The sequence below is a fragment of the Meriones unguiculatus genome, chromosome 10 (assembly GCF_030254825.1).
Source record: "Meriones unguiculatus strain TT.TT164.6M chromosome 10, Bangor_MerUng_6.1, whole genome shotgun sequence".
Lineage (NCBI taxonomy): Eukaryota > Metazoa > Chordata > Mammalia > Rodentia > Muridae > Meriones > Meriones unguiculatus.
In genome coordinates this window covers 21,427,828-21,452,419 of record NC_083358.1, presented here as the reverse complement: position 1 = coordinate 21,452,419, position 24,592 = coordinate 21,427,828, and the positions used below count along the sequence as shown (strand labels likewise).

General features: G+C 44.0%; 1 protein-coding gene across 1 annotated transcript in view; it reads right to left on the bottom strand.

Moving 5' to 3' along the window:
* The window catches only part of Smpd3 (sphingomyelin phosphodiesterase 3), an 82,833-nt gene extending 58,647 nt beyond the window's left edge, over window positions 1–24,186 (bottom strand). The window contains exon 1 of the mRNA XM_021632374.2: window positions 23,989–24,186. The gene's annotated coding sequence lies outside the window, so the exon portion shown is untranslated. The remainder of the gene's footprint in view (window positions 1–23,988) is intronic.
* Between the last annotated feature and the right edge of the window lie 406 nt (window positions 24,187–24,592).

Below are 24,592 nucleotides of genomic sequence, written 5' to 3'. Positions count from 1 at the left end.
GGACTGTTATAGCTCCAGGTCTATGACCACCAGCACATCTAGGCCAAATGCATCTGTACACAGGGGTCACTGTTGTCAACCCATCCCTGAAACACCATCTGCGCCCTACCCTCCATTCTTCCCTTATCCTCAGATCTGCCCTCCCTCATCTTCCACTTACTTAATGTGCCTCTGAATTCTTAAGTCAGGATAAAGAGCTTAAGCCTCTACCTGAGGATGTAGAGAGTCCCAAAAGGGATAGAGGCTGTGGTCACAGGTGTGCTTCAGCATGATAGGACAAGAAAATATGTATATGGGATGAAGGAAGCAGATATGGGTTTCCAATTAAGCTGTGGCAATGAAGCAGAGAGAAGGGATTTTAATTTAGAAAGAAGATCTACAAGATTTGTTGACTATCTGAAGGTAAGCCAACAGAGCTATTTTATTTTCTGACCATGAGGCAGATCCAATCTGCTTTAGGAAGCAGAACCAAGTGATCTCTATGAGCTCAAAACCAGCCTGGTCCAGATGGCAAGTTCCAGGCCAGCCAGAGCTTTATTACACAATAAGAACTTGCCTTAAAACAAAACAAAACAAACAAACAAACAAAAACATCAAAACAAAACAAAAAAACTTGAGCAGTAATACACAGTTCTAATCCCAGCACTCAGGAGATGGAAGCAGGAGGATTAGAAGTTCAAGGTCATTTTTGTTGAGGATCCAGTGTGAGACCAGCCTTGAGTCTCAGTACATGATACTCTGCAAAAATTACACAAAGTCTAGGTTTCTAGCGCCTGAAATGGTGAAATGAAAATTTTCTCAGCATCATTAACCACCCCCCCTTTAAATTTTCAGCAGAAGGAGGAATTTATTTTGTGCTAGAAGGAGTTTTTTTGTTATTATTTTTTACAGAATCAGAATTGATCTCTCCTTTTTCCCAGAACCATGGAAGCCACATATGTTGGGCAAGGTGCTAAGAGTCAGGTTGAGGGATAGACTCCCTGAACGTCAGGAGCTGGAAAAGTGTGCAGGAGAAAAATAAGACAAGGCTCAGAGAAGGAAAATGCATTTGCTGTTGAAAGATAAATAGGGCCCAGCTGTTCGAGGGCCCTGGCCAGAGGAGGAATGGACAGAGAAGTGTAGCTCCTACTCAGGCATTCTTTGCAGTCTGCTGCTGCTGAGGGTTTGAAAGGAAAAGAAGAGAATTGGTTCTTCTTGGCCACAGATCTAAGAGGACTGAAACTTGCATCCTGTACATTTACATTCCTCCTCTTTGTTTTGACCTCCAGAGAGCTCTGGGCAAGCTTCAGACTCCCCAGGGGTTGCCAGAGTCTGGCTCCAGCAATGATTTCCCCATTGAAAAGAAAGTTAAAGCAAAGGTCCGCATGATACCCTTCAGCTTAAAAAGTCTCCTTGAAAAGGACTAACTTCAGCCAGGTGGTAGTGGTGGTGCACACCTTTAGTCCCAGCACTCAGGAGCAGAGGCAGGAGGATTTCTGTTTGTTCAGGCTGGCCTGGTCTACAGAGAAGCGTGCCAGGACAGCCAGGGCTACTCACGGGCTGTCTGGGGGTGGGTTGTGGGGGACCAACTTCTTCACCATTGTCCCTTATGTGCAGCCCTACCCTGCTTTCTAGGATTTTAGTTAGAATCATTAATAGAGGGCTTTGCACTGGTGTTCAAAGTTATTAGCTCACTGATTTTCACAACAACGCATGAGCAGGTACTGAGATCTTACCAATTTATTGCTGAGGAAACAGGCTATTGAGGTAAAATGATTGGTTCATGTTAGTACAAGGGCCAAGACTTTGGATTCAGGTTTTCTGGCCTCCTTCTTTTAACCTTTATGGCACAGAAGATATTGGAAAGGGCATCTCTTCATCCCATCCTGTGACTGCTCCACAAAGCTGAAGGCTTTACCCGGGTTTCTGCAGAACATTACTACCAAATAGGGTTTGGCCTTTCCCCCTTCAGGTTTCATTCATACACCTTATATCTCTGCTGCTGGCTTAGTCAAGGGACTTTGCACCAATTTATTGTTTGCCCACTGGCAGGTGTTTTCTAAACTTGACATTCTTGTAGATCCCAGGACCCCTGAGCATAGAAGAAGAGTGGTATAAATGATGCTAACCATGGAGGCCTTTCTGGCAGCTATGGAGCCTGAAAGTGGCTGAAGTGTGCTGGAGGAATGAGATGAGAGAATGTCAGGCCATGGCAAGTCTCCAAGTTGACCCTAAGCTTCTCAGAGTACTGTTAGTGTTGCAAGGAGATGAAGATGAGTGAATCTGTAGGTAAGAGGCTAGCCAAAGCAGGTTGGAAATGGCTGGTAGAAACGTGGAGAACAAGCGTTTCCACTGGAAGAGAAGTAGAGGAAAACTCTCCAGAGGAGACGGAACCTGGGCTTGCCAGCTCTCTCCCTTGTGCTCTGCTGTAGGGAAATGAGCCAAACACGCGTACTTCCAGTCTCTACACAGCCTATCAATTTGAAGATGCTCAGGGGGTGCTGAACGAGTGGGTTTAGCTAGAAAAGAGCAGAGATCTCTGATGTTGATGTTGACTGTGGGCCGTATTTTCCTCAAGAAAAATAAACTTCAAATTGAAGAGAACAAATATAAAAATCTTAACTGTTGCAGTATTAATCATGTTTCATGTTTGTAAAGGCATAGCTCGGTTCAAAATAGAATCTTTACACGGGTCAGAACATTTGCCCAGCATCTAACCATGGATGTCAGACATGAGTATACCACCAGGGAAGTGAATATTGATTTGATAACCCCATTTGATCTTTGACAACCCCATGTGCTATGTCATTATAAAGACTGGACACAAAGAAAAAGTGGCGTACTGGCTGACCCAGGTCATGCTGACAACCAGTTCCTGACTATGCCTAGCAGCTTCTGTGCGTCTCCCCAGGGCAGCCTGAAGTTGATCCCTGGTTGGTATAGTAACTCATCCCTATAACTTGGCCCCTAAAAAAGTAACTCATTGATGGAAGTTGCTAGTAGTAACTGCTGAGTATTTGAGACATGCTTCAAAAAAACTGTGAAACAATGAAAAGCTCTAAAATCAATATGATGAGAGAATGAAGTGCTCAGAATAGAAATATCCCCAAGAGGCCAAGGGACATAGCTTCTTTCCTCATCGCTGTTCCACCAGTATACTCATTGTCCACCCTGACCATGGGCACACATTTAAATCTTTCATACAGACTTAGTATCAACCCAGGCTGCTGAAGTTTATTAAAAACAGCAATAATAACTGTTTATAGGTTGCTTATCTCTGTCAAATGCTTTAAATGTTTTTATTTTGTCCCCCCATCAATCCAAATGTTGACACAATTATTCCCACTTTACAGATGAGGAGGCTGAAGAATCCTAGGCTCACTCAACAACCAAATTTCAAAGCCAAGATTGGATAGAGAATTGAAAATGACTGGGGTGGGGGGTGTTGATACACTGTGGGAGCTGAGGTATTAAATCAGAGAAAAGGAAGAAAGGTGTGGGCAAGACAGAATGGAGAAGGGCTTAGAAAGCGGGGGCAGGTATAAAATGAGTTCATTTGAGGATCCCTGTGTCCTCCAGGCTCAAGGCCTAGAAATACAACGGAAAGACAAGGTTTTCAAAGAAGAAACTCAAGGCCCCAGAGGGAATCACTTCCAGTCCTTCTACTAGGCTCCCTGGATTTTCTGTGTACTAGTGTCCACCTTCACCACATCCCATTTCCTTGTTTGCTTTGGTGCATCTGAGTAGCCTATGTCTCATTCCGAAAGCAAGAAAATAAACATCACCGTGGAGACAAACTCACTTGACTCCACTTACAGCAGCTAATGGCCCAAGATTTTCCAGCTTGAAGGCTCTTTTGCTTCTGTGAGCATTGCCCAGGAATATTTGGCCATGGAAAAAAAAGCATTAGGAGGCAGCAGGCAATAAACTGTGTGTGATGGGAAAGACTTGGACTAGTGCTTGATGGGATGTTGGAGGCAACACTTCCAGTATAGCAGCATCACAGGCTGCTCCAAGCAGCCACTGGCACTCCGATTTGCAAATTGAATACATTTCCCTCCCCCTTCCCTGCAGCTCTGCAGGGAGCAGGTGCAATAGCATAAGGGTCTAAGTATCTGGCTCCAGAAAGAACTTGCTGCTTGGACTTTGAAAGGGGAACAGGGATTATCCTTTTGTCCCCAGATGTTCCTGAGACTGAGCTTTAAAGGTCAGGAGGTAAACAGCACACATGGTCATAGAGAGCAAAGGGCTTTCCGGGAAGTCATGCTAGGATTGACATCCAACCCCTTCATTTTGGTGCCTGATTATGGGAGGAAGAGAGTGAGCTTGATAATTTTTACAAAAGGCAAGCCTGAAGTCTCCATGTTGTAGAACCTTCCATCTGTGCCTGGATCTGGGCCAGGAGCCAAAAGGATCTTAACTGGTCTCTGGCCTGGAGGAGCGAGACAGATCTAGACACAGATAACCATGCCACATCAGTGTGTCCAGAGTCCAGAAAGATTATGGCCCATCAGTCTTTGAAGTCTGAGAACAAGCACAGTAACATCAAAAAGCCCCAGCTGAGGGTAGGGGTTCTTGTGTCTTAGTGGTGAAGTACTTACCTAGTAAGCTCAAGACCCTGGGTTCAATCTTTACCATTAAGAAAAAAAATCTGAGTGGACAGGATTAATCATAGGCAGAGCAGGCCAGCCTGACTATGGTAGAGAGAGTCTCAGTGATATAATCAAACCTGGCTATCACATGGGGATAATGATTCTGAGGCTATGCTCTGTGTGTAAAAGACAGGATAAACTTGTTGAGGATGTATGTAACTGCAGGGTTTGGATCTAGAGTTGGTCCTGGTGGATGTAGGAACCCTGAAGCTTGACTACTGGTGGCTGGGCTCCAGGGTATGAAAGTCAAGGCCTGCCAGCCTCCTTGCTGGGCTCAGTGGTATCCACTCCAGCCATGCCTCTAGTTAGATACTACAAAGCTTTGTATGATCAGTACTTCCAGACAAGGAACTAGCCAGAGCTTCAGGAGGTTGCCTAGTGCTCTTTCCTTTAGCAATGTGGTTCTAAAAATTTCGATGAGCCCCCATCATGACCTAGAAATGTTGGTGCTGGGCTGAATTTCCTGAGAAGGATCTGGGGAGGCCCAAGAGCACCTGGCCTCAAGATTCCTGCACTGATCCAGAAACACAACAGGTTCTGTTCTTTGTAAGAGCTTCGGTACAAGCAATGGGCACCACAGCCCTGTCTTCTGGGCCTGTGGAAGCAGCACCGTCAGGTGGAGCCCAGCTAGGAAGAAATGGGGCTGTGTGATATACAGGCAGGGCTGATGCTGGCCTGTCCCAGTCATTCTTGCTAGTAACGAGTGTCTATGAGACCTCTATTCTTTTCTGTTCCTGGGACCAATGAGTGGGTTTTGTCTTAAGAGAGAGAAGTAAATTTAGATCTCTGGTGAGGAGAAGAACTTAAAGTAGGGCTGGAGATTTAGTAATGCATGTGGGCAAGCAACATACACAAGGTCAGCTTTGATCTGACAGCAGTAAAAACTGTCTTCCATTTCCCACACTCTAATGCCAATATTTATTCTCTGCTGTGGTTTGAACATCTCCAACAATACTCACTTGAAATGTAACCCCCAATGTGAAGGGTGGAAGTTTGATCTAAATGAGATGGACCTTTGGGAGGTAATTAAGATTAAATGAGGCCACAGGGTGGGCCTAATCCAAAGGGACTTGTGGTGAGAAAAGCTTAAACTAGAATTGTCTATCTTGCCATATGATGCCTTATGATGCCCTGGGACTCAGCAAAAAGTACCTCCAAGCAAGTACCTCACCAGATGTGGCCAACTGATCTTGAACTTCCCAACCTTCAAAAACCTAAGCAAAATAAAACTTCACTCTTGATAAATGCTCTCTGGTATTCAGTTATAGCACCAGTGGAGGCACTAAGAAATCCTCCATCTCTCACCCCTCCCTGCCATGCTAATTGTAATTTCTCTTCATCTCTAGTAATTCATAGGAACAACATTTTTCAGAGATAACACATAAACTTCCACAAATGCCACTGTGGTTCCCTCCATGAATATTCGGTGCAGATGCTTTTCCCTGCCTCCCTAGTCATGCTTTTTATTGACTGCAATGCTGGAGCTACGGGTTGTGATTCTGTGGTAAGAATCAATTTCATGGGTGTCAATAAACTAAGAAGAGGATTAATTCAGACACTGAGACTGAGCATGGCAGCTATTTTGGGTCAGGTTCACATTTTATTCCTGAATGGACTTACCCCATCTAGCTCCTCAGCCTTCATTCTGAGTTCGTACAATGATTTCGGGCACGTGCCTATGAGGAAGGCCTGGGCTAATGTTCAGTGTTGTCACCACCCTCCTTCCCCACCTCCCAGTCCATTCTGTTACTGTAAAATCAATACAGAGGAAAATTTGGAAATATGTCATGTAGAATCCACACACACCTTCTCATGGTGCATGTTCTGTTTGGCCTTCCCCTTCAATCTGGGTCCGTGTGTAATGGCTGTACCAGGACACTCTTTATGGTCTATTTACTCAATTAATGTTAGATGTATCTCCATTCGGCCTTTGAGTCTTCGAGAGCATCATTTCCAGTGGCTGCAGAATGTCATGTCGAGTGGATAGACATGCATTATTTAATCATTTGCCTTCTGTGCACATTATTGCTGGAAGCCAGGTCATCTGACCCAATTTTGGCTCATAATGCACATTTGCCAGTCCTGGTACAGGGAGGGAGCATTTATTCATAAAACATTTACTGTCAGCCAAAAGCAAAGCAACGTACCAGTGAGAAGATGGGTTTGAGGGAATAAGTAAGAAAATGTGGTCTGTAGTACACAGTTGCTTCAGGGCCTGACTGTGGCAAGGAAGTAGGTCCCCAGGTCTCACTTAATGAGGGGGACTAACAGGAGTGCTAATTTCCAGGGAAGTTATCACAGGCCTATTTTAATGAAAATAGGCTCTTGAGTAATTGGGACATGTCTTTTAGACATTAGACATTTATTTGTTACTGATGATAAAGCAATAAAGTTTTGAAGTGATTTAATTAAAATGAATAAGCAGACGCTTGGCATTTGTCCTACAGTTACATGGACTGCAGTCCAGATCAGTGCCTTTGGATCTTCCTGAGAAGGGAAGGAACTTAGAGATGTCCCGAAGGAACTTGTACAAAACCTGGGCCTTCTCCCACATGGAGTCTCAATTATCACATACAGGGACTAGAGTGGGGACACTGGAAACTACTGTTTGATGTAAGAATAGTACCCGCTGTTTACTGAGTTCCTGCAGCAAGACAACCATGTAGCAGGCACTTTGCTGAGAAATATGACTTTCATGTTAAGTCTTTTATGGTAGGTACTATTTTCTCCATGTTTAAGGAGGAGGCTGTGAATTAGAAAAGTCAAGCGACTTGCTAGAGGTTTCTTAGCAACATCTCTTCTCTGAAACCAGATAGCTGTATAGGATTTCATGAGACCATTTCCCATAGAGTGGTCTCATAAACATTTTGCCTATCAAAATAAAAAGCTTAACTGGATACCAATCCACATCTAGGGAAGAGAAATTATATATAATAATTTTAGAAAGCTGTCAAAATAACTTACATTCCAATGAGAGTATGTGCTTTGAATTGAAATTAATAAGAATATATGTTTGGCATTAGTAAAGTTTACTTTTGCCCTTCAAAAGAGACTGTATGTCATAGTTATAAAAGCCTTTGAATTAACACGCCACATCAGTTAGACTAAATGTTCACTCATTTTACTGGTAAACTAAAAATCTTAGAGTATTGACAGACTTTGTATCCTGCCCTGAAAAGCCAGGAGGGCAGACCAGACCATTGACTGACCGAGTCTCGGCAGTGAGGCAGTCTGTCTTTTGAAGTGGCAGCTGGATGTATATGGTCAGAAGGAAGAAACTCAAGGAGTCTCTCCAGTACCAGGGCAGCTTTTTAAAATTCAGCTTTGCTGCTTTTCTTGATTACTTCAATAACCTAGTTCATATAATCATGCAAGTCAGAGAGAGCCATAGGTTTCATTTTTGGATGGCAGAGAGTGGGCGATGATTTATTCTGATTCATTCGTGGGAACCTTCTTTTCCATCTGACTGGGAATGCCTAAATGTTCTCTTCACCACCCACGGGGGCATCCCTGTCTCACGTTCAACCCTTCTCTTTTCCCCATCATCAGGTTCTCAAAAAGACCTATCTGTAGGCATGTCCACTAATTCCTGCCCAACTATGGGTGTTGTCCAATCTACAGGCTGATGTATAATATACCCTTGAAGCTGCAGAGTGAGTTTGGGACTAGACATGAGTTCAGGAGTGCTTGGCATATAGAGAGGAGCTACATCCCTGTACAAGAATGGTTAAAGTCATCTGGAGCACAGGCACAGGGGTCAAGCAAGGGAATGTACTCATGCCTTATCTTAGAAAAATCATATTTGAGCTACTACTGTGCAGGGTACAGGGGTAGAAAAGGTATGCTGTGAGGTGTGAGAACAAAGTAGGGAGAATGAAGCATTCAGAGGAAAGGAAACAGTATTCCAAACAGAGAGTGACCCCAGAGGGTCTGGTCCTGCTGAGAGGGTCAGGTATATTAGCCTGCCCAGACTTCTATCTGATGCCCTTGTTTGTTACATTTTACCCAATCTTTCATGAACATATTCCTTCAAATCTTGAAAATTATAACCTTATGTTATGAGAGTAAGCCTTCCATTTTTATATGTTCTTTTTAGTTAATTTTTAAAGTCATATAATATTATATGATCTTTGAAGAACACTGGAAGCAAAAGTGGAAGGAAAAAGATGTAAATATCTCAATTCTAATCTTCCAAACACCCAAATGTTAATTTTGGTATATTTTCTTTCAGTAGCTCTTTAGTGGTTTAGGTTTTTAAATGCAGTTATAATTACACAGTATGTAAAATGTGCGCTAAATTTAACATTTAGATCACAAGCATCAGTCTACAGCAATCTCTTGAAACATGGCAAACATCGTTCCTACCACATCAAACTCAGTACCACCTTTTCATTCACTCTTAATTATACCACTGCTTTCTATTTTCATGTATGTTTTGGCTACTTGATGCCAGACTTTCAGAGTAGTGTGTAAATTTATACCTACAACTGTCTGTTGGCCAGCATCTTGTATTTCTTGCGACAGATTTTTGCCTCACGTTTTTTGATGTTAAGGTACTGAATGTACAAATGTTCAGAACAGCTATGCCTTCACAATTGCTTCTATGAATATGAAATTACCCTTTTATCCTGCTTGGCGCTGCTTATTGCCTTCAATTGTGCTTTGTGTGATCCAGCCACTCCTGCGTTTCTTTTGTTTGCTTTTACTTGCTAGAGCTTTGCCTACCCCACAGCCATTTTATTTCAGGTGAGTTTCTTGAATTAATTTAATCTAGGAACCTTTGTCTTCCACCAGGGGAGTGTTAAATGCTTACAATGATTGTTGTAGCCATTCTGGGTGGCTTCTTGCCAGTGTGTTTTGTGTTTCCTGCATTTTCTTTCTTTTGTGACTTTTGAGCCATAACTGGTGATATTTTCTTTTCTTTTCTGCAGTGATGTGGAAGGGAGACATCTTGTTTCTCGTTCCACTGATCTGCTTTCTGTTGCCTCCAATGAGTGTTTTAATTTGTTTCTGTGTTCAGTTTCTAAGCAGCTCAGCTTATTTCTGCCTGCCCTTCTCATCTCTACAGAATGGTTCTAAAGTCTTGATGTTAGTTTTTTGTTTGCCAACTCCAAGAAAGGAGTCCTGTTTGTCTTCCTGGAACAGAAGACAACAAGCCACTTCCAGTGCCCTTATTGCTTCTTGAGAGATGAGGAACACCAAACCCTCTCCAGACAGTGTATGCATCTGACAGTAGTGGGCACTTGGCAAGGCAGAAAGTGTTCATTATCACCTTTGTGTGTTCAGGCCCTTCTTCAGACTCTTCTGGCCCTGGAGTGGAAAAAGTAGCCTGAGTAGATCTGATCTTAGATGGCAAAGATGAGCTCTGTTAGGAGAGGGTCCCAGGGCAGAGGAACAGAGAGACAGTATGTAGGGGACCTGATCTGGCTCTTGCCTAGATAGGTACTGCAGGACATATCAGTCTCAGGTGTGACATTTCCTGGGCACACAAATTACTTTAAAAGATCCTTTTAATGACTTGTAAATGAAATTTCAGTGAGAGCTTTTCTGGTGTCTCCATTTGTCTTTGCAAGGAAGTACTCTGATATATAGTGTATTAAAACTCTCTATAGTGTAATTAGCAGCCTTAAATGGCTTGTTTAAATTTCCACATTGGCATTGTCTAATTTATTCGAATGGTTGTTCTTCTGGATTCCCTATCACAGTGCTGACTGTGGGGAGGCCACTATCGCATTCACAGACAAAGAGGGCTGAAGGCTGCAAAAGGCAGGCAGGCAAGCTGAATTGGAACAACTGGCTTCACATCCTAGAAGGTCTTTAGAGGAAGTACAAATGAGGCAGCCTGGTCTCCTAGGGACCCTAGGGACTGACCTGCCATTACTGATCCTCTTGACCTGACCAAGGTTTTCCCAAGAATGTCCTCAGAGATAGGCAATATGCCAGAGATCTGCTGGTGAGAAGAGGGAGGATAGCACATGCAGTGTTAGTGCTGTATAGGCCAGTGTGATTTTCTGACAAGGATGATAAAGGCAAGTAGCACCCCAGGAGAGCAGGTGCACTTCCACTGGACTCCACAGGCTGATGTCTCATAATACAGAGTTTCTCTGCAACCAGAATCTTGGCTAGGATCCCACAGAACATTTTACCCAGAATTAAGAGGTAACATCATCAGGGTCTAGACAAGCAGGAGTCAAGGAAGTCTTGGGGCTGAGACAAAGCCAGGCCTTGTGATGCTCCAGCCTACATGGTCAGGATAACCATTGACAAGCCCTCAGAGCACCATTTTAGGAAACTGAGGTCTAAAGATATAGGTGATATGTCCAAGGTCACTCATAAGCCTACCCAAATGTCTTACCTCATCTCAAAGTATTTCAGTGTGTTGTTTTTTTCCTCCTATATGTGCTGGTGTGAACTCTCTAACTCAGGTTTTAATACCTACACCCAGCACATGGGCGTGTGTCTATGTGTGTTCCTCCCAGCAGAATTAGCCACCCCTTATGCTTTCTGTTCATCTCTCATCTTGCTATACTATCATTGTCTCTGTCTGTCCCTGCAGGACTTAGTACCTAAGAGCAGGACTGTTGGGCTGTGCTCTATACACAGTCAGCATACAGTGGATCTTGTTTTAAAAGTTGGTGAATTAAGCCAGGAGGTGGTGGCACATACCTTTAATCCCAGCACTTGGGAGGCAGAGGCAGGCAGACTCTGAGTTTGAGGCCAGCCTAGTCTACCGAGCAAATTCTAGGACATCCAGGGCTACACAGAAAAACCCTATCTTGACCTTCCCCCTTCAAAAAAAAAAGTTGGTGAATTTACAACCCTCCACTCACAAATAGATTACCATGGTTTGGTCCTATTAAATATGTAGTCTCTTTACAATAGAAATGCTAATTGCCTTGATTTGATTATTACAAATTACAAGCATGTACCAAATTATCATGCTGTATCTCATAAATATGTATAAATACTGTGTCAATTAAAATAAATGATAATACTTTAAAATCAATTATTTTGAAATTATGCTCTTTTTAAAAATGATTTATTTTTATGTGTATAGGTGTTTTGCCTGCATGTCTGTCTGTGCATACCTGGTGCCCATAGAGGCCAGAAAAGGACATCAGATACCCTGGAACTAGAGCTATAGATGACTTTGAGCCACTGGGAATAGAATTCCCCTGATAGAGCAGCCAGGGCTCTTAACTGCTGAGCCATCTCTCCAGCCTCTAAAATTCTATGCTTTGTAGGGTTAAAACTATAAAACCATAGTGCTCACATTCTTTTGTACTGCCCCTTGATGCTTTAATTGTAAGGCAAAGAGTCTTCGCAGCACATGTGTTTCTTCCAGAAGTCATGAGGCAGAGGCAGGTAGACCTCTTTGAGTTCCATGTTGATTTGTTCTACAAGGCAAGTTCCAGCCAGGGCTACACAGTAAAACCCAAGTCTCAAAAATCAAAAACTCACTTAAGCCAGAGGCTGTTTCATTTACTTCTGTTTCTTCTATATCTTGCATAGGGCTTATCACAGAACAGGAACCAGGTATGTAAGCAAACTGTGAACACTTGCTGACCATTTACTGTGTGCCTGTCTGTCTGCTCGAGGATGACCACAGGAACCGCTAAGAACTGGCATATCAGAGCCTTGGTTTGAGAATGAAGAGGTAAAAAGGCTGCTGCTCTCACAGCCATGACCCCACCATAAACCCAACAGTCCTTTAACCAGCTATTATAATGTCCACGCCTTTACTATTTAGATGATTTCCCAATCTGGCTTTCTTCATCAGAAATCATCATTCAATCCATGGTATTCAGCATATGTTGGGAAACATTGTTGCTGGAGTCAATGCCCTGAAGGGCCCATAACATTTTATCATTCAGTATTTGCCATTTCTCATTAGTGGAACATTTGTAAATTCTAGGGGACCTATCAATGGACAAGTTGGCAAAATCTATGTGGCCTTGCCCATTCTGTTTTTATTCTTCCAATACTGTAAAGGGTGCCTGGAAGCCTAGCACAACGTTTCAAAGAAAATACAGTGAGACTCCATGATCTCTTTCATTGACTATCATCTTATACATCAAACTCCTCTTTTAGTCATGAAGGGATTCTCTCATGGATGTAAAAGCTACTCCCCCACTCCACCCCTTGTATCCTCCACAGAGCTGCAGGTGCTTCTTGGAAGAAGTGTCAGATTCCTACCCATTTCCTTTCCTGCCTTTGTTTTCCTTTGTTATTAGAAGTGTAGCCATGGAGAGAAATCTGGTGCAGGTTGTGACTGCAGCCATTTCTAATTTTTCTTCTAACCAGCCAAAAGAGGACAGGATTTGGTTCTCAACCCCGCTGCCTATAGAAAAATAAGCAGAATAAATTTAATATGGCAAGTCCTGAAAAATCTTTTATGAAACAAGCTCTTTGCATGGGAGGGTTTGCTGTTGATGGGTGCTACATTCAGAAAGGGCTACAGATTTTGCAGTGACCTTGACTTAGATCCTCATAGCAACCACTCTGGGAGGCAACCATTTAGAAATGTCATTGGGGAATCAAGAACCAAATGATAAAAGTGTTTGTCTTCTAAAGCAAAGGGCAAAAGCCCAGGGTACAACATTCTGCCTTCTCCCTCACAGAGAAGGCCTTTCCTAAGCTTTCGGTTTGGAGTTGGGTACCACAGCTGTTGGAGGCATCTGTGCTTTTTGGCAGTCTCAGCAGCCTGCCACTTGACACAAGCAGCAGTCCTTGCAGCAGACCACCTATCCTGCCTAGAGCTTTTGTGAAGATGGAATGAGGTAGTCTAAACTGGATATGTATGGTGAAATATGCCTGGGATCCCAGCATTTGAAAAGTTCAAAGCTAACCTTGGTTATGTAACAAGTCAGCTGAAGCTACATGAGACCCTATTGCAAAAGAAGAAAAAAGGGAGGAAAAACGAAAGAGAGAGAGGAGAGAGAGAGAGAGAGAGAGAGAGAGAGAGGCCATGTGAATTCTTTGGAAACTGAAGAGTGCTAGCAGGAATGTTGGATGGCGGCTGCTATCTGCCTACACCTTCTACAAGTTCTGCCCTTGAATATGTTTGATTTGTGCACTCAGTCCTGCAACAAAATGAGCACATCCAGTGGGATGCTTTAAGGTAGTGGTTTTGTATCTTATGTTCCTTTGCCTAGGAATATGTTTGGTTCTTGTAGCTACTTTTTTGTTGCTATGACAAAGTACCCAACGAAAAGCAACTTAAGAAAAGAAAGGGGTCTGCAAAATGGTTCAATCAGTAAAGACCCATGACAGTGTAATTGTAGTCTCCAGGTCCCACAAAGTAAAAGGAGATCACCTCTCAAAAGTTGTCCTTTGACTTCCATTTACCATCTACAGCATGGGCACATACCCCCCCACACACACACACATACACATGTACACATTTTAAAATGTACTTAAAAGCATATTTTTGCATATTAAAAACAATTAGGGGAGGTTTTATTTTGACTCACAGTTGAAAGTCTGCTCTATCATAACAGGAAGCCATGGCAGCAGGAGCTTAAGGTAGTTGGTCACACGTATCTATTAGCAATTAAGAGGCCTAGAGAAATGAATGCTAGTGGCCAGCTCATTTCTCCCTTCTATTCAGTTCAGGACCCTAGTCCATGGATGGTGCTGCCTATGGTTAAGAGGGTATTTCCTCTCCTTTAAAGCTAATCTAGTTAACCAGGTCCTCACAGTTGTCCCAGAGGCTTGTCTCCTAGGAGTTTCTAGTTTCTGTGAAGTTGACAATCAATGTTAATCACCATAGCTCTCTAAAACTTGTTATGCAGATGTTCCAAGCTTCTCAACCTCTATTTCCTACAGAAACTCTTCTCCAGTGACCCTGGTGCACACAATTAGCATTCCTACCACTGTCCATTTGATCTCATCTTTTCTGTCCTCACTCTAGCCTTCCCTATTGCACTAACCCTTGATGACCAAACAAAAGACCCCTTTATAAACTAACCACAAAGAATCTCTCCCTCCTTCAAACAGTTCTGGGTTCCTGCTGACACTGAACAAGACAGGCCATGCTTGCTATGGTTAGGAGCAGGTCTGAGGTCTGGGTGGGGTCCTGGTTATGCCACGTATTGACTGCATGACCTTGGGCAAGTTACTTAAAAATCCCTGAACATTGCTTTTCTCAGCTTAAAATACAAATATAATGGCTTCCATTTACACACAATGTCTGAGCCATGTAAACCCTTGATAAAGGAGGGATAGTATTATCCTAAAGGATTTTTTTTGTATGTTGCCATAATTGCCATGGCAACAAAGGAAAACTTTGTTTTATTGTACTAGATGAGAAAAGTGAATCTCAGAAAGGTTAAAACCCAGGCTGGTGTGAGAACTTGGTAAAATGCTTGCCTTGCAAGCCTGGGGACCTGAATTATATTTCCTTGGACCCAAATTTAAAAGGATAGGCATGGTAGTGCTGGGGAGACGGTGGATCCCTAGGACTCACAGGCCAGTTATTCTAGCCTACAAGGCAAGTACCAGGCCAATGAGAGAAGCTATCTCAAAACCAAGATGGATAGCATCTGAGGAAAAGTAGCTAAGGTTCTTGTGAACACACACACACAGTTAAAGCACATTTGTATGAGGCTTCATATTTGATAGTAAAAATTAGATTCAGGATGAAGTCTGAAGTGTCTTAGCGGAACACACATCTTTCTCACTGTATAGCAAACCTGCATTAATGCAGCCTTGTGGTTCTTCAGTTTTTTGTTCCTTGGTCTACTATGTATATGGCCCTTCTCATTCCCATTCGAAAAAAAAAATTTTTTTTTCCAAGACAGGGTTTCTCTGTGAAGCCTTGGCTGCTCTGGACTTGCTTTGTAGACCAGGCTGACCTCAAACTCACAGAGATCCGCCTGCCTCTGCCTCCCTGAGCATTGGGATTACAGGTACGCACCACTGGGCCTGGATGGAAAACATGCATTTTAAGACCTTGCTGTCCCCCAAACTTAGGATCAGCACTTGGTCCCTGTAAGTCAGGGGCCTTCCAACACAAACAGGGAAGCTTGTCCCCAGGCTCTTTCACCTGAATTTACCAATCACATGTTAACTTATGAAATCTGACATTCATACACTTCCTATGAGACCAATCTGAGTAGTTGCTCTACAGCCCAAAACTCTGTTGACATAATTTTTCACTAAGCTTCATATATTTTTTTCCTTTCCTACCTCCCTGCCCTACCACACCCTCTGTCTTTTTTATTTTTATTTTTTAGGATAGTTTCATAATGTAGCCCAGGCTGCCCTGGAACTCACAGCATCCTCATGCATCAAAACATCCAAAGTTCTGGGTTTACAGATGTGAGCCACCACATCAAGATCACTCATTATTTCTTTGACCCAGGTCAATTTTCAGAATACAAAATGGTCTAGGACAGTAACAAGTAGTAAATGGAGATATAGCTTGCTCCAGGGGGCAAAAGGGCATTGTTCTGGATCTCTAGAATCAAGATATTTTTCCTTCCCACTTCTTCTCCTTTCTTTTAGAAGCAAAACTGTATATTACATACTTTTAAACAACCATGGTGAACATGCCAGAATTTCAAGATAAATGTAATGGAGAACAATGTCCATTTGCTACCTGCCTCATCACCCAAGAGGTGGGGCGGGAACTCATTGAAAAAGAACATAAAACTGTGTAGTATAGGTTCAAAGATACCAAGAGTGTATGTTCTGGCACAGGCATAGTTTATCTGGTGAAACTGTCCTTTCAGGCTCCTCAGAGACTGAGTAAGGATGGGGTATAAAGCTGTGTGGTTGTTGAAAAGGCTCTGAAGATTCTGAATAGAAACCTCTCTACTGAGAACAAAGAGTTCGCCATTAGGAACAGTAGAAGTCCCACTTAGCAATAGCACTTGTTGAGTGCCTACTATATACCTGTTTTTTAAATTTTATATTGTCTGATTTTTCTCCTCAACATAACCCACAAGAGACTTGCAACTATCTCTATTTTATAGAAGAGGATTCGAGACTCTTGCCAAGGCCAAAAGCAAGGCAGAACAGCCTTGATCGTGGGTGTGTTTCATTCCTATCCAGGAATTTCTCCCTAGAACACAAGGCTCTATTCCCTTGAGGAACCCTAGAGACCAAGAGACTTGGAGCTCTTGAGTCATCTGGTGCAGGCATCCTCTAATCATCCCCTTCCTCAACTCATTAACAGAAGTCAAGATATGTACGTAATGTATTTAGCTAATCTGTTTATTTACTGTGGGCTTATGGAAATGGCTGGAAAATTTCCTCAGTGTCATCAGCCACCAGAAAGCAGGGGCTGAATCTCAGCAACTCATGTGTTATACTTGCAAATGTTTTCAATCTTGTTTTAATGACCAACAAATCTTGGATCTACCTGAAAGTCTCCGCTTGTTTTTCTCCTGTTTTTCCTAGCTTTTAACATTCTATATGCCTCCATTATCAACAACAGTTAATATTTAATTAATATTAACTGTAGACCAGTTACTGTTCTAAGTAATTCAACTCATTATCAAAGGAGGCAGGCTGTTATTCCCTTATTTAAATCAGTATACAGAAGTTTAAGGCCTAAATAATAGAGCCAGGATTCAATTTCAGGTCAATTGATTGTAGAAGCTACTTTGCTAAACATTCATTTATAAAAAGAAAAAATTTCCTCCAAAAGGGATCATGCTAGCATAGTGCTAATCCAGTACAAATGTAACATGGCTATAAATAATATTATGTAAATAATACATAATTATATTTGAATGTACACACACAAATACGTAGATATAAATTTTTGCAGTGCTGGGGCACTGAACCCAGACTGAACTATGTACCAACATTCACATATATTGTTATAATTTTAAAAGTTTTTAGATTTATTTACTTTTAGCTTATGTGTATTAATATTTTGCCTGCATGCATGTATGAAACTAGGGTTACAGATGGTCATGAACCATCATGTAGGTACTGGGAATCAAATCTGGGTCCTCTTAACTGTTGCGCCATCTCTCCATCCCTAGCATAAATTTTCTAAAAGTTATATCTGAAAAGTAAACAGAAGTCAAGTAGAATTAATGTTAATAGTATCTTTTATTTAATTCAATATATTCAAAATATTATTTCAACTTGGTCATACTTCAGGCATTCAGTAGCCAGCTAGTGGCTACCATTGAATGACACAGATAAAAGAGGACTTTTTATTTGTCTATTTTTCTTCCTGTTTCAACTTTAAATTTGGGTTTTGGTTTAGAATTGGATCAAATAGGGCTATGCTGATTGAAATGTGCCATTTGGATAATTTAATGAACAGAGCAGCAGCTTAGGACCATGGAAAGAACATGCATTAGGTGTCATGAAATGTGCGTTTTAAGACCCCTCTTTGCCACCAACTGGGGATGTAGTCAGAGAATCCCTCAAATTCCTGTAGCTACTGTCTTCATGATAAAATGACATGATAGTTTATGATACTTAAACTTATTTTCATCTTTGCAAAGTTCTGCTTATAGCAGTATTCTTTTGTGGTTTCAGCATCTGCATCCACTCAATATTTTTTTATGTCCAGGCGTGTGCCAAGTTTGGGGTTGATTCCACGAGGCCAGATATGTACCTGGTACATTGCAGGCAAAAGAAATATTTGTTGAGTTATTATAAATGCAGTCTTCCTTTGAGGAAGCTTTGAGTTATTGCCAGAATAATTATAACAGTGTTAGGAATTAATTATATATTTTGTTTCCTTTTTTATATTGGATGAAAATCTTCATAGTATATGCTTTCTGGGGGACATACCTGGGATTTAAAACTATTTCCTGATCCTGTCAGCAAAGAGGGTAGTATTCAGCCCTAGGCACAGCTGTCTAGGGACCTCCACAAATGGCTTCTTATTACATGCTGTTCTGATGCTGGGGAGAGCTAAGACTCTAAATAAGAAAACAATCAAATCTGTCTGTGGTCCTATGAATCAGAGCAGACCCAGATGGGAAACCAAATCCTCGGCCTCCAAATGCCCTCAGGAACCACATCTCATGTCAGAGCTCTGTAAAGCCCTAGCATGTAGAGAAAAGGAATCACTCAGAAATAGGATGGCATCTGAGCTTGATGAAAAACATTTTATTAAGAGAATAGGCCTGCCATTCCCGAGCAATATGCAAAATAAAGCCCAGGGAGAAGAAAAAAGGCACAAGTCTATTTCTTTTTACTCACTCTAGACATGTAATGCTACAACTACCAAATGGAGAGTTCCTGGGTACAAGGCCCTACATGTGTAGAAAGATGGGAGCAGTTGAAACTGTCACTGTGGGAAAACCAGAGCACATGGCACAGTTCAGCAAGCTCCAAGCCTCCCATCTCCAGGAGTCTTGCAGCCACATGTGAAGCTTGTGATGGTGTGAGGACAGGAACATGATGTTTCCCCAAGACTGGCCGAGGTCCACAACAGTGAAAAGTTTTATTTAGGTGCTAAGAACTTTGATGTGAAAATCTGAGAATGGGAATAGATGAAAGGAGTCTCTTAACAATGTCCCTGTTTCGTCAGCTCTGACAAAAAAAAAAAAAAAAAAAAAAAAAGAGCAAAGAGGCTTTTCTCCCTCCTTCCTTTCTTAAAAAAAAAATATATATATATATATATATACACACTCTTTATTGCTAACCAGACTTAAATTCCAGTGAAAAATTTCCACTCTAGAAAAAAAAACAAAGAACCCTGTGCTATTACACTGTCTTCTTTGGTAATCAGGTTCAAGCAACAAACATTACCAGAATAAGATAAAGAATGGACATATACTTGCTGAACTTGACAGGACTCTGTGGCTTGTGTTTAAATTTTAGTTCGCCCCTAACTTCATTCCTCTAAAACTTAGATATGCTTTACATAGGACAGTCCAACACTTAAAATTTTGATTCAGCAGTAGAGAAAGAAATGTGGCAACGACGAGTTCCAAGTTTAATAGATCCTGATAGGACCTAAACTCTGCCCCTTCTGTCTGACCTCGGCTAAGCCTCTTTCCTCTTAAAGCTTTGTTTGTTCATCGTGAAAGTGGGAATAACGCCGCCACTTACCTCATAGGACTGTCAGGGTTAAATGCACTCTGGCAGGCAAACAGCCTGATTTAGAAAATGTTTCCCCTTATTATTAGCTTGTAATTCTTTAAATAGGGACTGCCGATGGGCTTATTCAAAACGATGCAGTGAGAACCTCTACCTCTCTGGTTTTTTCCCATTCTCTTCTGTGATCAGCTTTAGGGAAATCCTCACAGTCGCTGTGGCCCTCAGGTGTGTCCTATTCCTTACTCTTTGCAGCTGGCAGGCAGAGGCCCGTTTTCCAGAACCTTGGATAGATCCACGCCTTCTCCAACTCAGTGGGTCTGCCACTCAGGAGCTGCTAGTTGAAGAAGGAGCCACCTCAACCTGGGAAGATTTTTCTAGAAAGGCTGTGTTAAAGGAGACATATACCTAATATGAATGCTGCTACTTGCATGTACACTTACACTGTCATTCATGCTCAGATTCTTCAAAATGGCCTGACTGCCCTCCTGGATATTTTTAAAGAACCTCTTCTCAGAAAGCCATAACTCCACCTGAAATATTTTCAAACTTGAGTCTTTTTCTTCTTTCCTATGAGCTTCAAGAATTTTTGAACCCCCCCAAACAAGAACACCACCCACATCTTCCTGTTATCTGCTCATAATTTGTTGGCTTCAGTATAACGATTAAATATTCTTTGTTTTTTGTGTGTAGCCCTGGCTGTCCTGGAAACTCGGTCTGTACACCAGGCTGGCCTCAAACCACAGAGATCCACCTGCCTATGCCTCCCAAGTGCTGGGATTAAAGGTGTGTGTCACCATTGCACAGCTGGATTAAACATTCTTGATTAACCTCAAGTAAAAGCAATAATGCATGAGGAAATGTTTTACAAGATAAAGATTCAGGTGTGAATTAAAAGAAACAAAATAATGTTATTGCCTTGGGTGATTTTAGGCACTCCTCTCTAATCGGGATAATCAGATGGTTCAATTTATGAGGTGATTTAGCTTTTCACTCGCCAATGCAGAACATAACACACTATATGCAGTCACCTTCTGAACAGGCGAGGAAGAAATTAAGTACTATTTTTACTTTATGATACTGAGTCACGTAGTTCAATGCAAATCACATGGATGCCAAAGTAAGAACAATGCCAGGTATTTAAATACCTTCTTTGCTTGGAGGAGCTCTAACAATTTTGTGACAGTGTGAAACCCTTTCAGAGCAACTCCAGAAGAGATAACTGTCACCAGATGGGCACTTAGGACTGTGTCTCACCCATCTTCCCAACTCCAGTCCGTAGGAAGAACCAGTGCTCAAGGACCTTTTGTGTTTAGTATAGCCTCCAGATGTCTGAAGTTTCTCAGTCACAATGTCATTGAAGAAAATATGGCTTGGTTTTTGAAAATGTGCTACTGACTGCCTTAATAATGAGGAGAGAAAAAGATAAAAAGTGGAATATGAGAGGGAGGGGAGAGTGAAGAAAGCTAAGGGAGAGATCAGAAAGGTACCTGAACTTCCCTGATCTTGATAACTGTTTTCTATCCATTGTCCTAATAAGTAGATTTAATGCCCTTTCTCCAGTGTAGGCCTTCAGACCCACTTTTCCATGTGGCTGAAGACACCCATCAATTTTACTGCTTGATGTCATTTGAAAGAACCATAGACAAGAATTACATCCTGTGGGAGGAAGGTGCCTCAGTGGGAGAGTGCTTACTTAACAGGCAGAGCCTGTATTCCATCCTTAACAGTATGAAACAAGCAACCAAACCAAAAACTAGAACATCTGCTCCAAAGGTAGACAGGAAAGTAGCCCCAGCAGAAAGGTGTGTGATTTAACAATGCCCACACCAGCTCTGAGCCTCTCTACACTACAGGGGGGTAGTGGTTGTCAAATTGTGCCTTGGTGTGACTTCCTTCCAGCAGAGGTCACTGTGGGTGTTGGCAGCGGCTATTTAAGGGAAAAGGACCAGGTAGGCTTGGCTTGGCGGATCGTTCCATTGCCTAGTTCTTCCATAATCCATAATCTAGCCCCTTAACTTATGTAAAGGAAATTATCTCGAAGCTACATTAAAAACACCAATAAAAACTTTGGCATAAAATGATGGTGGTAGTGAAACTAGGCAGCCAGTTGCTGGGACTGAGTTCATCTTCTAGGAATGTTAAGACAGAGTCTCCTTAGATAGCTCAGGCTGCCCCCTAGCACATGGCAATCCTCCTGCCCCAGCATTTGGAATGCTGGAATTATAGGCATGTGGCCACCATGCCTGGCTTGTACCTGGTATTTTGAGACACCATTTATGATTGATTACGAGTAACCCAAGCTCTATATTGCTTCCAGCCTTTGCTGATAGGTCTCCCAAATCTTACTTGGCAACCAGTGGTAGTGATAGGTCAGATTCTGGCCATTAGGGCAGCCCACTACAGCATGATAAAGTGGTCCAGGGAAAGAGGACTGATGAAGAGGTCAGGGTTAGATTTGGGTGCCCAAAGGGTTGAAGAGGAGGCCACATCCTAGTGAAGTTTCACTGACTGGAACATAGCCAGTCCTTCAGTCTAGACCGTAGGCAGTTTGAGGTTGCCTTCATCTTGAAGACACTCATTTGGACCTTAGGTCAGCAGTGTGGCTTGAGAGTTGAAAGGGTAACTCTCTTGTTACCTTCTACATCCAAGCTTAGTTCCTCTTCCTCCTCCTTCTCTCCACCCCTCCCCCTGCCATATGCATAGGCTCACCACAGCGCGGCACACATGTGAACACTGGAGCACGGACAGATTACGTTCACCTAGTCATACACGTTTTCACTCACACTCTGACCCACACCATTATCATTAATTCAGCCACAGAACCAAATTTGACCTAATATAGCTGATAGGGCATGAGGTTGAGTGGGTCCAGTCAGCATGCCTCTTCAGACCTGGCTCGCTCATGTCCCTAAACCGCTACCCTTCCCGCAAGGTAGAGCTCTTGGTTATCCCTGTCCTCGTGGTCACAAGTCCTGGCTCTGGGAATCATCGCGCACCCTGCATTCTTGGGGCAGAACTGACAGTGGGGCTGGGGGGTGGGGATAGAGACGAGAGTGTGGCACAGGACCCAGCACAGACAACCACCTCCTCCCTCGGGATTTTCCATCCCGGCTCGCGCGGGCCCGCGAGGAGCGAGCGCGCTTTGTCTCTCCGCTCCTGGCACGTTTCCGTGGAAGCCACCCGTGCCGCGCCCGAAGCCCCCCTTCCTCAGCCGCGCCCCTCGCGCAGTCCAGCCACGCACGCCTGCCAGTGCCGCGACCGCCGCTTTGTCCTCCCGCAGATGCCTGGCAGAGCGCGAAAGCCGGGCACCTGAGAGCAGCTGCTGCACACCGGGCACCAGATCCCCGCGTCCGGATCTGGAGCGCGCTCGACACGCCGCGGAGCATCCCTCCAGGAACCGCGAACGCGGAGGACGTCGCCTGCAGCTGCGGGTTGCTGGAGCGGGGGGGGGGGGGACCACGGGGTCCTGTCCCTCAGGTGCCCATTTAGATCTGACTCCTCGCCGCCGTGGTGCTGGAGCCCTAATCCCCGGGGCGTGGCGGGGCAAGAGAGATGATCTCCACTCTGGACTGCCTGGGACCTGGATCTAGATGGAGAGGGCCTGGGAAATAAGACCCAGGTAGGGAGGGGTACCTTAGGCGCTCACTTCCACCCACCTCCCACACCCAGACTTAGGCGCGGCTCCATCACAGAGGACCCGAGCAAGCATCCATCAGTGCTTTCCTTTATGGGAGCTTGGAGCAGGGTGGGGAGGGGTCTTTCAGCCCCTCACTTTTTTCATTCCTCAAAAACAAATGCCCCACAAAGAACCCAACTGTGTGCAAGTGGTAAGGGGGAGAGTCTGGGCTTATCCTTTTCCTAGGATGCTAAGGAGGGCAAGGGGAAGGGTCTCCCTAACAACTCGAAACCTAGGAGAGTCTGAGAGGAGGGGAGGAGTCTCGTCCATCACATCCCAATCCCCCTTTGCAACCTCGAGCTCGAAGGGTCCCCTGTCTCCAGACCTCTCATCCCAGAACACTCTCTCCATCCTCAACAAGCCAAGCAGACTCGACTTTAAGGCACGGGGAAATGGAGACTCCAAGCCTTTTCCATGCTCTCCCAGGGGAGACCGGAGAGGGTCTTCCAGCCCTCGTCCCTTACCCCCAGGAGTCCCTTTCACCATACGACAAAACCAGACCAAGGCTGCTCCGACCTCAGGCACTGGGCCACCAAGAGGCCCGCAGTCAGTCCTCAAGCATCACGGACAGATGGTGTTGAGTGTGGCGAGGACACGTCCCGTCAACTCCCCAGGCCCCCCTCGCCTCAATAAGACAAAAACGAGTCCTGCGGCACCCACCTCAGACGGCGCTCAGGAGGGCCCTCGGCTCGGGGCAGCACACGCGGCGCCTGCCGGCTCCTCGCGACCCGGGCTTCCCAGAGGCGGCTCTGGCGGCGGCGACGGCTGCAGCGGCCGCGGCTCTGGCATCCGGAGCCTCCCTCGGACTCAGCACCTGGAGCGGCGAACAGCTCCGCGCCTCATTCTGCTGACCCCGCCTCCCGAGAGCCGCCCTAGCCAATGGAGACGCGGGGTCCGCCCAGGAGGCTGCCCATTGGGAGGTTCCGGCCCCTCCGTGGAGACCTCGTCCCCAGAGACCGCCCGAGTGTTTGCTCTGCCTGCTGGAACTTGTAGTCTCTCAGGGCCGTGGAGTGGGTTCCTGCCGCGGGCTGGTAAGCGGGGATGGACTGCATTTCCCATAGTGCATTGAGGAGCCCTAGGCGCGGAGGAGGGTGGGAGGACTGTTTCCATAGCAAAGTCAGCCCCTTGGGAATGGGTGATGGGGAAATGGGGCAGGCCCTGGGACCCTCACAGAATCACACGTGATCTGTGATTAGCATCTTGGGAGACGGATTCGGTTCTCTTTTCCTGTCTGTTCCTACCTGAAGACCCTGGGCCTCAGTTT